The 14,216-nt window shown below is 42.9% G+C and overlaps 1 long non-coding RNA gene across 1 annotated transcript; it reads left to right on the top strand.

Annotated features, from left to right (window-relative positions):
* Positions 1-472: 472 nt before the first annotated feature.
* On the top strand, positions 473-6,794 carry LOC117953267. The gene is made up of 3 exons (XR_004658586.1): positions 473-484; positions 730-732; positions 6,578-6,794. It is a non-coding gene; the product is annotated as an uncharacterized LOC117953267 (long non-coding RNA).
* The last annotated feature ends 7,422 nt before the right edge of the window (positions 6,795-14,216 follow it).

Here is a 14,216-nt window from a genome sequence, read left to right as displayed (position 1 = left end):
TGAAAATGTCGACATTACAAATATCAAATAACTTTGGAAAAAACATAAAAAAGCACCCACAACATTGAACATGTAACAAAAATGTCAGAAAAAAGAGAAAAAAAACTACTTTTTTTCATGGTTGACGGGAAGACGCACCACTTAATCATAGATAGCGCTTGTCACGGGGATTTAGGATCTGATTGACTTCAACAGATTATGCCTCTTTTCATTTTCTGCCTTTGTGCGATGGAAAATTAATTGTCAGTGACATTTGGTTGAAATCCCCCCCCCCCCGCGCTTCCTCCCCCGCCACTACCGCTCTATCTCTATTTCCTCAATTAATTATTGGCTCTCTTTTACATGCTCGTTCCAAAACGAGTTTTCTTTTGGAGATACACAAGAGGCCGAATCGTTTCCTCCATCGCTGAGGACAACATCCGCTTCTTGATTGAGTCTGTGCAATCTAATCATCAGCTGTCGCCGCGGCGATACTCGCCTCTCAGTCTGAGACTGCTGTCTCAGTGCTATTACCCACCGCCCTGCTGACGCACACACACACACACACACACACACACACACAGACAGACAAAAACACAAATACAAACAGACACACAAACACACTGTCTGAGTGACAAGGACGGAGGAAGAGTCTGGTCCACCTAGACCCGTCAATCATCTGTGACACTGACAGCTCATTTGACTGAAATGGAGAGGAGAGGAGGAATGAAGAGAAAAATAGATGTGAAGAAGGTGGAGGAGATGAAGGATGAGGAAAGGAAATAAAAAAGAGGAGAGGAAGGAAGAGAAAGGGGAAAGGAAAGGGAAGAAGCAGAGGCGAAAGAAGAGAGAATGAGAGTAGAGGAGAAATAGGTAAGGAAATGAGATGAAAAGAAAAAAGACTAGAGAAAAAAATTGAGTAAAGGGGAGGAGGGAAATGAAAGGTGTAAGGACAAAAGAAAAGACAAATGAAGAAAGGTAAGAGAGGAGAGATAAGGGAAAAAGTTGGAAAGAGGGAAAGAAAAGAGGAGATGGAGAGATGTGAAGTGAATTACAGGTAAAGAAGACGTGAGGCAGAGGAAAAGAAGATGAATGAGTGGAAGGGAAGATAAGAAAGAAGGGTGAAAAGTGAGGGGACTTTGGTGCCTGAGAGAAGAAAGACAGAGAGAGAGATTCGGAAGGGAGGGAGAAAAAGACGAAGGAAAAGAGAGCAGGATGGAGAGAATGTTGTCAGAGAGTATAATGCGGGAGGGAGAGAGAAAATGGAGGGAATAAATGTGGGAAACAGAGTGCAGGCAGGGTGAGAGAGGAGATGGCATTGTAGCGTGATGAAACTGAGGTCAAACGAGTGTATACGTGTGTGTGTGTGTGTGTGTGTTGCTTACTGTGTCAAATTAAACCACAGCGGCAAAGAGAGACATTTCATTTCCCAGATATGATTGATGGATAATGTGTGTGTCCTAGAGAGATGTCAGATGGCCTGTCCTGACTTGATACACACACACACACACACACACACACACACACACACACACAGATTCAGCACTTGCATCGACAAAGAAATAGTGAAACAACTGAACCCACTCAACTTATACAGGAAAATAAACTTTAAGGCCCCCTCCAGACACAATTTTGATTATATTAATATACTCTGCTATGATTTCTATTTTTTGTTTCCTACACACATTTTTTTTAAACTCTAAAAAGGAGCTGGAAGCACATCTATGCTTTCTCCCTCATTGAGAAATTCTGGATCTGGCCTCGCTCCCCCGCCCAAAAATTACATTTTTTTGTGTTTTCAGAAAAATTCAGAAAAAAAAAAAAAAAAAAAGTACCTGTTTTGTATTTTTTTTTCCCCCATAAGCAAATGGTTCTAAGTCTATTTTTGTACATGGAAAATAACACAGAGGAATCCATTAAATGTATAAAATACACAGTATTGTCCAGGTGTAAACAGGGAATATGAGGACATTTTGAGGATTTTTTAAACTTCCATTTGTTCTCTGTGGCACACAGAGACGCGAAAATAAAATGGAGACTGAAAGAGAGAAGGCATGAGAAAGACGAAGCCTGGAAAAAAGCAGCAAGTGAGTCAAAGGACGGGGAAAACACAGATCCATCTGCAGCCTCCAGAGTCCAGGTCGTGGTTCTGACATGAGGCGTCCTCCCGATGTGGGCCGTGGCCCCCGGGGCCCTGCAGCTCGGCTTTAGCGTGTCACTGTGATCGATGTGCAGGCGGTCGCCTCTGATTATCCCGCTCGCTGCGTGAAGGGAAACGACCTCTCACCTCAGCGATGCCAGGAAGCCTATTGGACGAGCCATCTGTCCATTCACTGTCATTAAAAAGTTGAACTGGAGGGTGGGGTTTTCCTTACTGGTCTGACCCTGCGGACTTTGACAAACTCCTGTGTGCATCATCATCATCACCATCGCCATCATGTTTTACATAGATAAATATGTCATGGGGGGGAATCACCAGACGCCTCCTTAAGGGATATCATCGCGATACTTGTGCCATTATATGATAATATTGCGATTTTAAACATATTGTAACATTCTGCGATACATTCCCTTTTTTTCCCATCTTGTAATTTTTCCTAATTTCAAATGATGTCCCCATCTGTTTTATCTAAAAAGAAACATTTCTCTGGTATATCACATCACTTCAATGTTATTGCTGCAAAATGGGACAAACTGACCAACATATATATAATATATAATAAAAGATCAATACTTGACACCTGTGTATCGATACAGTATTTTGAATACAGTATTACAGTATATATTTACTTTGCTGTGTTGATTTTTTTCACCTTGTTTTTATCTTGCACAGTATCGCAACATGTATAAATATATACTGTGTATATCAATATAGATATATTTGTAATTTCTTATTGTTCTCTGCCCTATATGGCGTGTCAGTCCAACACATTCTCACTCTCCCATCATGTTAAGTACGGACGCTAAGTCACGTGCCTTTTGTTGCGTTTCTTATTCATGATGAAAGCCCTGTGTTGTCCCCCCCCCACCCCCCCAACCAGCCGTCCTAGGGAAGGGGGATTTTTGCATCATATTTGAGACACTGACCAAGCGTCTGTATTTTACGAGTTGGGAGAAAGAATGTTTATGGGTCACCCGCTGGACCTGCTGCACCACGCCATGGACCCCAGATAAGCGGATGACGAAGGATGGATGGACCCGCCGACACTGGTGTGGATGGGACAGTTTGCTTGCACCGGGATTAGGAAGACAAACCTTAGACTCTTGTCCCAAGTGATCCTTCCTCCAGCACGTATATATATCCCTTGGTAGGTGACGTTATGAGTATTCATTGTAGCTCATATATTTTGTGAGGTACATAACGGGCCATCAGGGTGAGGTAGGCCTTGCGTTGTTTATGTGGATTTCCGGTCCCTGAAGCATAAAGCAGACAGCATGCTGACTTTAATGGTCTGAAGCCCGGCTTGGCTGTGTTCACCTTAAAAAAAACGCCTGTCTCTTCCACACAAGACGGCAATTGTTCTCCAGACAGTGAGAGAGTCTCGGGATGGGAAATCAGAGGTGGAAGGCGCACGGTGAAGAGAAAGCAGAAAGAACGGGGTACTGGGAATATTAAGGTTTGACACGCTCCTCTAAACATTAATAAGTCCAATGCTGTACAGAGCTACCCAGAGTGACAATCCAGTTCCTTACAATCTGACACATTCTGCACAATTAACACTTCAAATGATGAAGGGACTTGCAGATGACAAGGTAATCGTTAGCCCTACCAAGGGGTCTTCAGTTGGTTTGTTTTTGCCTTGTGTCTCTGATCCGTTGAATTCACATCTGAATGCATATAAAAGCCTGTATTTATGGGGAATTTACATACTTTATACATTTTTTGCTCATGCATTTAACCCTCATGTTGTCCTAAATCAATGTTCTTTTTCATTTCCAAAAATAACATGATTGATTCCACACAAATCTTTACTTTCATTCATTTTGGGGCGTCATTTTAAATTTTACGGCATTGGAAAAGTGGATTTGAAATAGTATTGAGTAAAAGTTGACATATTCCAGTCTGTGTTATCCATCAAAATCCATACCTTTAATTTTAGTCTAATTAATTCCTAATTTCTGCTTTTCTAACTCAAACATTAGGTAGAATCTCCTATAAATGAGGTTTATTAAGGATTTTAGATTTTATTAAGTTAGTGTAACATTGAAAAAAAGGGACAAAAAACTGTAAGAAAAAGTTAAAATGTTGATAAAAAGCGTTGATTTTGACAGGTTTCGACAGAATATTTTTCTGTGTGTTTATGAGCTGAGGTGTACAAATAGAGCCAATAGACCCGTACTGCACAGGATAAAAACATCTGGTAATATAATTGTCTGTACAGAAACCAAACCAATGGGATTAAAGCAGAAGGTCTTTGCATGGGTCATTTACTCCATCTGTTTGTTATCAGCAGCTTTTATACATTGCCAGTAGAAGCAAGAGAGAGGGGTCGACATGTTCCACCATGGTCACACAAACGGTTCAAATGTGTAAAAATCCAGTGCCCAGAAACCCAAATAATGCATGACTTTCAGTACAGTTGTGATCTGGTTTTAAAGAGCCACGTTCTCATTATATTGGATTGAAAGATGAACTCAGGCATTGTTGGATTTGGTCTTTCCATGGATTGTACAGACTGTACGGACATTTAGACTAATGCCAGCATTGTCCTTTACAGTGAGGATGCTTTAAGATTCCTTTGGACATCTGGACCTTGACAGGAGTGTGACGGAGCGACTGGAACCTCCTGGGTCTGTCTGAGGTTTGTGTGATTTATAGCGTGTGATCTGGACCTGATCTGTGAAGTTCCCTGAGATAACTCTCTATAATACTATAGATAAAATAACATTGACTTGTATTTGGAAAGACAACAGCATGGTTGCTCCAAAATGTCTGGAGTCTGTCGTTTCGGTGGCCAGTCGGTGGCGTCATATGACCTTTGACCCCTCTAGTTAATGTAGCTTCCGTCAAAACACGACGAACGCCAGATGATGCGTTCGAGAGAAACCGTAAACTGTACAATGTCACAGAATTATACTCAATACAAGTTAAACAGCGTTTTTTCTTCGGCCACTCAATTTAGTACATGAACTCGTCTGCAGTGGTGGTTAACAATCAAGACAACAACTCCCATGATCCCACAGAACTCGGCAGCGTCATCAAAAGTCTGTGTTTACATCCCGGGTTTCAATTAAGAGACGCCTAGAGACAGAAACCTACGTATTGTCCATTTAGGACCCAATAGGCTCACCCAACAGGCTCACCCAACAGGCTCACCCTAACAGGCTCACCCAACAGGCTCACCCAACAGGCTCACCCTAACAGGCTCACCCAACACTCTCGCCCCAGGAGGAAGCAGAACCTGCTCTGGGAGAGAACTGCTCTCCCAATCGATACCTGCTGTAGGAGAAGAATGCGGCTTGAGATTCCCTTTGCCTTCAGACTCTACAAATTGCACTGTCATGGGAATAATATAGTTGAAGGATGAAATCCACCAGACTCTAGACCCCCAGAGAGCGGGTCAGAGAGAAAGTTAGAGTACATTCACCGCCTCTTCCCTCCTCCTCCTTCCAACAGCCCCCTGTGAGGGAAATGATGAACAGGGGGCTGCACAAAGCCAGCACTCAGGTTTAATTGGACGGAAGGTGGCTGTACACCCGTACCATAAATAACTGGACCCAGGGAGAGAGTGTGTGTGTGTGTGTGGGTGAGTCGGGGTGGGGCGAGAAGGGTTAACCATCATGCAGTGATCTTAAGCACCACTGAAGCTAAGAACGGCTGTCAGGGACCGGGTGTAAATATCCCGCGGGCTAACTGATTTGTCTACGGTCGTAAACACAGCATAAAGAGCTAATATACAGGTCAGCACCAGCGTGATTTACTCCCCCAGGGGGCTCAAAACTTCATCACACCATTTCATTTCCCTCCTCTTCAGTTACAACTTTTCTCGTTTTTGTTGAACTTGATTTTTAGGGTTCTATCTGACGACATCGTTGTTTCTACATCCTTTAAAATCAACACGTGTATACATGATATCTGGAGTTTTTTTTGCGGTGGACTATCTCAGAATGTTCTGCTTATTAACTTCAAAAGATTAAAGTACAATCAAGATTGATCAAGACCCAAAGTCTTGTCATGTTGTTTTGTGGCCAGGGACTCTTAATCTAGCGGGCTCAGGCTCATCCGATGTGTCTGTCTTCATTCCAAAGGCTCTCAATTCCACACAGCTACCCGGAGAAATGAGACGAGTGGGAAGAAGAAGGAGAGAGATGCTCTCAACGGACAGCCCACTGATGGAAACATCCATGATAGCCTCTTCAAGAGAAGTTTTGATTATCAAAATAATCAGGATGTCTAATTTAATTGAACAAAGCAAACTTTTGGCACTTTGAATTCTAGTCAGTTCCACTTCAGTTGTCTTATGGGCACTCGAAGCCTGTGAGGCCAGAGAGTTGTTTCTTTGAGGACTGCTGAAAATGCTACCACGATATTTTAGGATAGCTGAAGGGAAATCTGAAAAAATCATGCATCTCTTTTTCACATATTCAATTCTTTGAGGGTAAACGTTGTTTTTCTTCAACCTGGACCCTGTTTCCCTTTGTTCTTGTGTCTAGGTGACTAATGGGGACAACAATCTTCATTGGTCCAGCATTAAGTAAGACCGCTCCAGTCGGCAGCAGCCAAACAGGCTATGAATGTAAGTTAGTGGGACAATTGTCGAGGCTGTATTTACTTTCACAAAAGTGCTTGTTTTGCTGCTGACAGGCTCAGATTATTATTCTAAATCTGACAACATTATGGAAAAGATTTCTAAGGAGGTCAAAATTGCGTTCGGTAAACCCACCATAAGCCATGTAAAATAACTTTAATTTTAGCATCGTAAAACTCACTTCATACAAAGTTGAGAGAAACGAATAAAACAATAAAAAGCCGTTTTGGGTCATTTTACCACTTCTCCAACCATCACAACTCTAATTGTGGTTGAAATAAAGACATAGTTTACCAATTTGCATATGGAAATATGTTGGCTCTATACACAATAAAAGTGTAGCTTTTTTAAATGGAGTCTGGTGGGTTTAGCACTAGCGATCTCGGACCTGCTTCTGGTTAAGCTGAAAGGTCTCAAAGAGGTTTTAAAAAGGTCTATCTCTGTAGTGACCCTTAACAGGGTCACTACCCTAACCCCCCCCCCCCCCCCCCCCCCCCCCCCCCCCCCCCCCCCCCCCCCCCCGCAGTAACTCTGAAGATTTCTGCAGTAGATGTTGATTCAGCGGAGAGGCACCCAAAGATCAGCTTGCTGTGTCACCCGTACCACTGAACTCCGAGGCCTCTGCTGAAGTCCTTTCCTGCTGACATGCATGATGATATGTCATATAATGATTTTTCCAGAATATTACAAGCAGTTATTTTTCCCTCATGGCTTTATCCCTTCGTGTTGTAAGCTTTTTTTGATATATATCCATACATTTGAACCACATGTGTCTATGACCTACATTATATACATGTAGAATCAAATGCCTCGTATCCTTTAAATGAACTGAGCTCTGGTGATATTCATAAGTCTAATTCATCTTCCTCATGATTGCCCTTGAAGAAAAAAAAACAGCGTGTCCTTTTGTGCAGGGAAATGTTCAGGACACAAGTCGTGGAACGTAAAACTCTATCATCATCAAGCTTTTTTTCCCCTCCGCACTGGCCCTAATTACCTTTTTCTCCTTGTGTATGTGTGTGTGTGTGTGTGTGTGTGTGTGTGTGTGTGTGTGTCTCAGACAAGGTGTCCATCTATAACTTGCAGAAGGAGGGACCCCCGCCCGGGCCCGCCATCTGTCACCTGGGCACCTAGAGGGACTGCAGTCTTGTGCGGCTTAAAAGGTGAAATCATTAAGATGTTCGAATAACAAATGTCTGGCTATGTTTGGCTCTCAATCACCCGGGCCAGACCTGGTCCGGGTTCACACCTCCTTCAAGGTGATGAACACCCCGTGTCACTACCTCTTGCTTGACTAAATGAGCACATAAAGACCCATCATTTAAGAGATGCGTCTCTTCTCGTCGCCATTGATTGGTCCACTCAGACGCCCCATATCCTTTAAAGAAAATCAATTCTTTATAAAGTTTTGTTGTTGTATACATTCAAACATACAATTTCAAACAATCCACTGAGACTATTGAACGCCTCCCAGAGCCCAAAACCACAGAGAGGAACGCTGGTAGCGAGGGGGACGAAACAACACACAACCCACACACACAGACAGACACAAGACAAGGGACCAAGACCTCAGTGAGTCTGCAACATGGCGCCAAACGTCCAGGGTCTTTCCCGACGCTCCATGGGTTTCTGTCGAAGGAAATCCATTGATGATTCAACCCGGTCTCACTCCCAACTTGGGAAATACTGACACTAGGTCGGGCGTCTATAAGCATCAGAAACAGTATTAGGGGACCACTAAGGTCTAGATAAAGAGACTTTAGATAGAGTATTAGGGGACCACTAAGGTGTATATAAAGAGACTTCAGATACAGTATTAGGGGACCACTAAGGTCTATATAAAGAGACTTCAGATAGAGTATTAGGGGACCACTAAGGTCTAGATAAAGAGACTTCAGATACAGTATTAGGGGACCACTAAGGTCTATATAAAAGAGACTTCAGACACAGTATTAGGGGACCACTAAGATCTATATAAAAGAGACTTCAGATAAAGTTTTAGGGGACCACTAAGGTCTATATAAAAGAGACTTCAGATAAAGTTTTAGGGGACCACTAAGGTCTAGCGGTACAACAATAGAGAGTAGCATGAACGACCGAAATGCCATGTAAGGAGGTTTGTCGTTGGTGGTGCAACACAGGACTTTCACGCAGGAGTCACTGAAACTCCCCCCACCCAACCATCCTTTCCTAAACCTAACTGTCCCGTTGTTGTGCCGCATGTCTGTTGTAAACCTACGTCCCGACCCAGAATGTTGACGAGACTTTCGACGTGAATAAGAAACGCGAAAGGCACATGGCCGGGCATCCGTATTGTACGCAAAGGGAAAGTGAGAATGTGTTTGACTGAGTGGACTCTGCTGTCCTACTCTCTCCTGCCAACCCCAAGTCCCATGTTTCCCCCCCCTACCCTCTCCCCGGCATGCTCGAAAGGGGCCTTAACACAGGATTCCCCCAGTGCCGGTTGTGCCGTGGTTCATTATTGTAGTCCGTTGTGCGTCATACAACACTGGGAGGGTATTAGAAGAGACAAGTTTTGCCTGACCGACAGATTTTTTTTCTTTTGGGGTCCTTATTCCTGGATATTTGAGCTCGAACCATGACAGTATGTAGTCTACGCCGTTGAATGCTTTCTTCTTTCTAGAATTCTTTCTTCTACTAAAACAAGTTCCTTCCTGAGATTATTTAGCAGAGACACCGTGGCTCCGTACACCGCATAGTACCGCACAAGACGATTGGGATTGGTTCGAAGACGTGTCTATAAAACCACTATGAAATCACTACAATAGTAAAAAGATGTAAAATACCACCCAAGAACATAGAACATTGCATTCCATCACCTTTTTCAAACCTGTCTTTCCCATATTGTTTCACTCATGCACACACACACACACACACACACAGGAAAACACAAGCGCACACACACAGGCAGAGACCCAAGGTCAGTGAAGGTCTGCCGTGACGTTGATGAATGGATGTGAAGGGTGTCATCCTGGACAAACAGAGCCTGGGCCCACATGCGGCTACATCCTGAAAAATATGTCTGTTCCACCAAAAGCTGAGGGAAATAGTTTGGAGGTCTCTCACATCCTTTTCTATAGCTCACCCTGTCTCTGTCTCTCCGTCTTTGTCTAAGGAACACGTGTGTGTTGTCATTCCCTGTGAACACAAAGCGTAGAATAAATAGAAAAATGGGATGATGCAACTACAGGTGACATCGATGTCATCTTAGATTTGGCATATCACAATATGACAAAAGTGGTCTCTTTTTCAGGTTATTACAGCAAAGTGATGTCATTTGCTGAACTTACCACACAATTTTCAGGACTATTTGTCATTTTTTGGGGACATATATTTCATATATACAGGACAACTGAAGGGAGAGAGAAGGGAAATGGCGTGCAGCAATAGGCCACAGGTCAGTATATCCCCATAACTGATGATTACTCATGACAAATCACATTGTTATAGCACCAAAAGTCAACCCTATGATGTCGCGGCAATATTGATGTATTTGCTCTGAAATATCGTGATATCTGATTTTCTCAATATCGCCCAACTCCATTGTGACAGAATGAGCTTTTTTTAGGTTGACTTCAGCGCTGAAGGTTAGCATCTGATACACATCCCGCACTTCTCTTTCAAACAAGGTCAGTGTTTTTTGCCGATGGGCGGTGCTGCCAACGTTCTGGCTTCCCACGCGCCTGTTACAGCCAAATAAATACATTTGCCCCCCCCCACCCGCTAATCTCTCATGCCACCCTGCCTAGCTCCTCCGAGGGTGTGGAGATAAATAGCTTAGTGTAAACGGCCTCTTATAATATGACATTGCTCGCTTTCAGCGGAGTGAAGGGGAAAACTGAAGGGTGGGGGGTGGGGGCAGGCGATGGAGGGAGCCATGAAGGACAAAGACAAGCCGGACAGGGGCCCAGAGGCGGTCTAAAGGTGGTCCGGGTTGCTATACTACAGGGGCGTCAAACTCAACTTCACTAAGGGGCACAGTGGCAAAATGTAAATTACATCAAGGGCATGCCTTTTATTAAATATATATATACATATATATGTATGTATTTTGTACTGTGTAATTGCATGTCTCGTATAGCTTTCTCGATTACCGTTTGGTCCACATGAAGCCCCAAAGAAGGTTCCTCAGCCATCAGAGAATTTAGCAAAATCGCTTAAAACTATGATTGCATTTTTTAAGGTGGCTACCACACAGCTAAATATGAAAACTCTCTCAAAGTTGGTAAATCTGCTAAATTCAGCTAGTTTGTGCTCTATGGGGGGGTAAAAAATCTTTCTGTCCCCTTCCACTTTCTTTGTGTTGGCGTTCTAACCTTTGGTGGATTTCTGTGGACTATGGTTACCTGGTCCTCAGGTCTCTGCAGGGTAAATCCAGACAGCTAGCTAGACTATCTGTCCAATCTGGGGACTATGGTTACCTGGTCCTCAGATCTCTGCAGGGTAAATCCAGACAGCTAGCTAGACTATCTGTCCAATCTAAGGACTATGGTTACCTGGTCCTCAGATCTCTGCAGGGTAAATCCAGACAGCTAGCTAGACTATCTGTCCAATCTGGGGACTATGGTTACCTGGTCCTCAGGTCTCTGCAGGGTAAATCCAGAGGCATCGTGGCTCCATCCGGCACTTAGCACCGCCCAAGGCGATTTTGATTGGTTTAAAGAAATGCCATTAAACCAGAGCAGGTTTTTCTCCCAACCAAGACTACCCTAGCATTGCCAGACCTTCCTCCACAGGGCTGCGGAGGAGGGTCTGGCAATGCTAGGGTAGTCTGACATCCCTCCATCCTTACATGGTGCCATAAGTATTATATATGGCATTCCACAACAAAAAATAGTCCCAAATAACCTATATTCATCTTTGGAGTGACCTCTGTTGAGTTTGTTTTAACCTACAGTCCCCAGATTTGAAAGAAAATTACTGAGCCTTTTTAAATATGTGTAACCCTATTAAAAAAAACTAAAACATTGCTCGTTTTGTATTTTTCATGACAATAAAAGACAATGTCAGCCATAACTTTTAAATGTGAACGATAGAGGAGATTCATGTGCTGTATAATCAAAAACTATTACCTTTAAAAACATAACAATGTGTATAAAAACAGGTCTACAGGTGTTACGCTGCACACATATGTAATAACATATTACATATAGCTCAGTTCTGGATGATGATTCACAATGTGGTACAAAACAAAACACCATAAAACACACATAAAAGTTGGTTTGATTTTTGTGTGACAGAATGGTCTCATCTTTGGTGGGAGACTAACACTGGAGGTATGATTGGAATGATCTGGATCTCGTTGGATCTCGGCCCTTGGATGGGGTGGACGGGAGGACGGGTCAAATACAGGACTTTCACCCAGGAGAGCGGGGCTCGTGTCCAGCATGTGTCCTCAACCGTCCAGTTATTGCCAAGTGTCATGGAACCATAAGCCCACCAACGAGCCCACTGTCAAAAGGGACACCAAAAGTCCAGACCACGTGTGTTGCATGACGCTAAAGAAGAATTTTATCATCATAAAAGAAAATGCAAAGAAGCGACAACCAAAAAACGCCAAAAAACATCATAAGAAGCGCCGAAAGGTGGAAAAATAACGACAAAAACGGAAGAAAAAGTATTCAAAAATGTTTTTCAAAAAAAGTGACAACATGGGGTCTCCCAAAACCAACCTCCCGTGGCCAGAGGACGCAGTCGAAGCACAAATGATGCCTCTAAAGAAATGTCAACCACAAAAAAGACTAAAAATGACGGAGAATCATATTCTATGGACATTTTCCGTTAAAATACACGGATGTACAACTTTTAACACACAGATAATCCTTAGAGCGTAGGAATGAGCAGAGAGGAAAGAGAGAAGCGAGGGGGAGGCAAAGGGTTGTGTGTGGTGTGTAAATTTGATTTTGTTGGGGGTGGGGGGGTGTTTCCATACAGTATTCGAGGTCGGCGAGATATTTGAAGGCTTGTCACATTGCAAAGGCTGAAGTATGGTCTGTATTGGTCCAGACAGTGACCTCCAGCACGGGGCCAAAACATTTCCAGATGTCTGCCAACAGCGTTACCGGAGCCGCTTGCATGTGCAGCTTGTGGCGTTTAATGGGGGGTGGGGGGGGGGGGTCCAGCTCCACAGCCCAATGCAAGGGAAAGGAATGAATTTGGCTTGCAAATCAAATGACGAGCACAGACATAAAAGTCTGAAGTTTTACAGAGAGGGAGAAGGAGTGTGGATAAGGAAGAGGTGTGTGTGTGTGTGTGTGTGTGTGTGTGTGAGTGTGTTCGCGGTATATCTGGATGTTAGTGAAAAATGGAGACAGAGACATTAAAGCACTTTAGATTTCTTCCCTCTGTGCTCCTGGCCAGAAGGGAATCTCTGACGTTCATTTCTTCTGCTCCCCGGCGTTCCAGCTTGCAGGGGATCCGACATCAATCCCGCTGTCATATCTTGTTTTTTTTTCATTTTTATATCACCATTTAGCATTTTGGTTCATCAATACGGGTGATAAATAGGCAAAAGCATTGTCTGGGCAATAGTTACATCAGGGGAGTACACCGGGGAGTCGGAATTATGGGAGGATTTGAATTGAATGAAATGTCTTTTTTGTTAAAATGGATTTTTACAGAGGGAGGAGAAACAGCACTGCAGCGTCACCGGGGATTAAACGTCGGTATGAAAGTGGAACAGCCTTTCAAATATGATGATTCGTGTTTGGCATCAGCTGTCAGAAGCGATGGCTGTCGTGTCTTTACTGTGGAATATGTTGTTCTAACACACGGAGAAGTCTTCTCGCCAAAGTAGAGCGTCCTATAACAATCCATTTTATTTGGATTTCAGCAGTCTCAAAGTGCTACAGAGCACAAAAAAAGTCAATACTGAAAAGATTAAAAAGATCAAAGTCAATAAATGGTGGCTCTTATGACTGGATCCCTTCAGCTTTCCCAACATCAGTGGTAGAACGCAACCAAGTACATTTACTCGAGTACTGTGCTTAAGTAAAAATGTTGAAGTACTTGTACTTTGAGGCTTTTTCTTTTCATGCCACTTTCTACTTCTACTCCGCTATATCTCCGAGAGAAATATTCTACTTTTACTCTCTGATAGCTTTAGTTACTAGTTACTTTAGTTACTAGTTACATTAGTTACTAGTTACATTAGGTACTCCACTACATTCATCTGACAGCTTTAGTTACTAGTTACTTTAGTTACTAGTTACTTTAGGTACTCCACTAGATTCATCTGACAGCTTTAGTTACTAGTTACTTTAGTTATTAGTTACTATAGTTAGTCCACTACATTCATCTGACAGCTTTAGTTACTAGTTACTTTAGTTACTAGTTACTTTAGTTACTCCACTAGATTCATCTGACAGCTTTAGTTATTAGTTACTTTAATTACTAGTTACTTTAGTTACTAGTTACTTTAGTTACTCCACTACATTCATCTGACAGCTTTAGTTATTAGTTACTTTA

This window comes from Etheostoma cragini, chromosome 11 (genome assembly GCF_013103735.1).
Source record: "Etheostoma cragini isolate CJK2018 chromosome 11, CSU_Ecrag_1.0, whole genome shotgun sequence".
Lineage (NCBI taxonomy): Eukaryota > Metazoa > Chordata > Actinopteri > Perciformes > Percidae > Etheostoma > Etheostoma cragini.
Note: the sequence above shows the minus strand (reverse complement) of the source record. Positions and strands in the feature narration are given on the sequence as shown.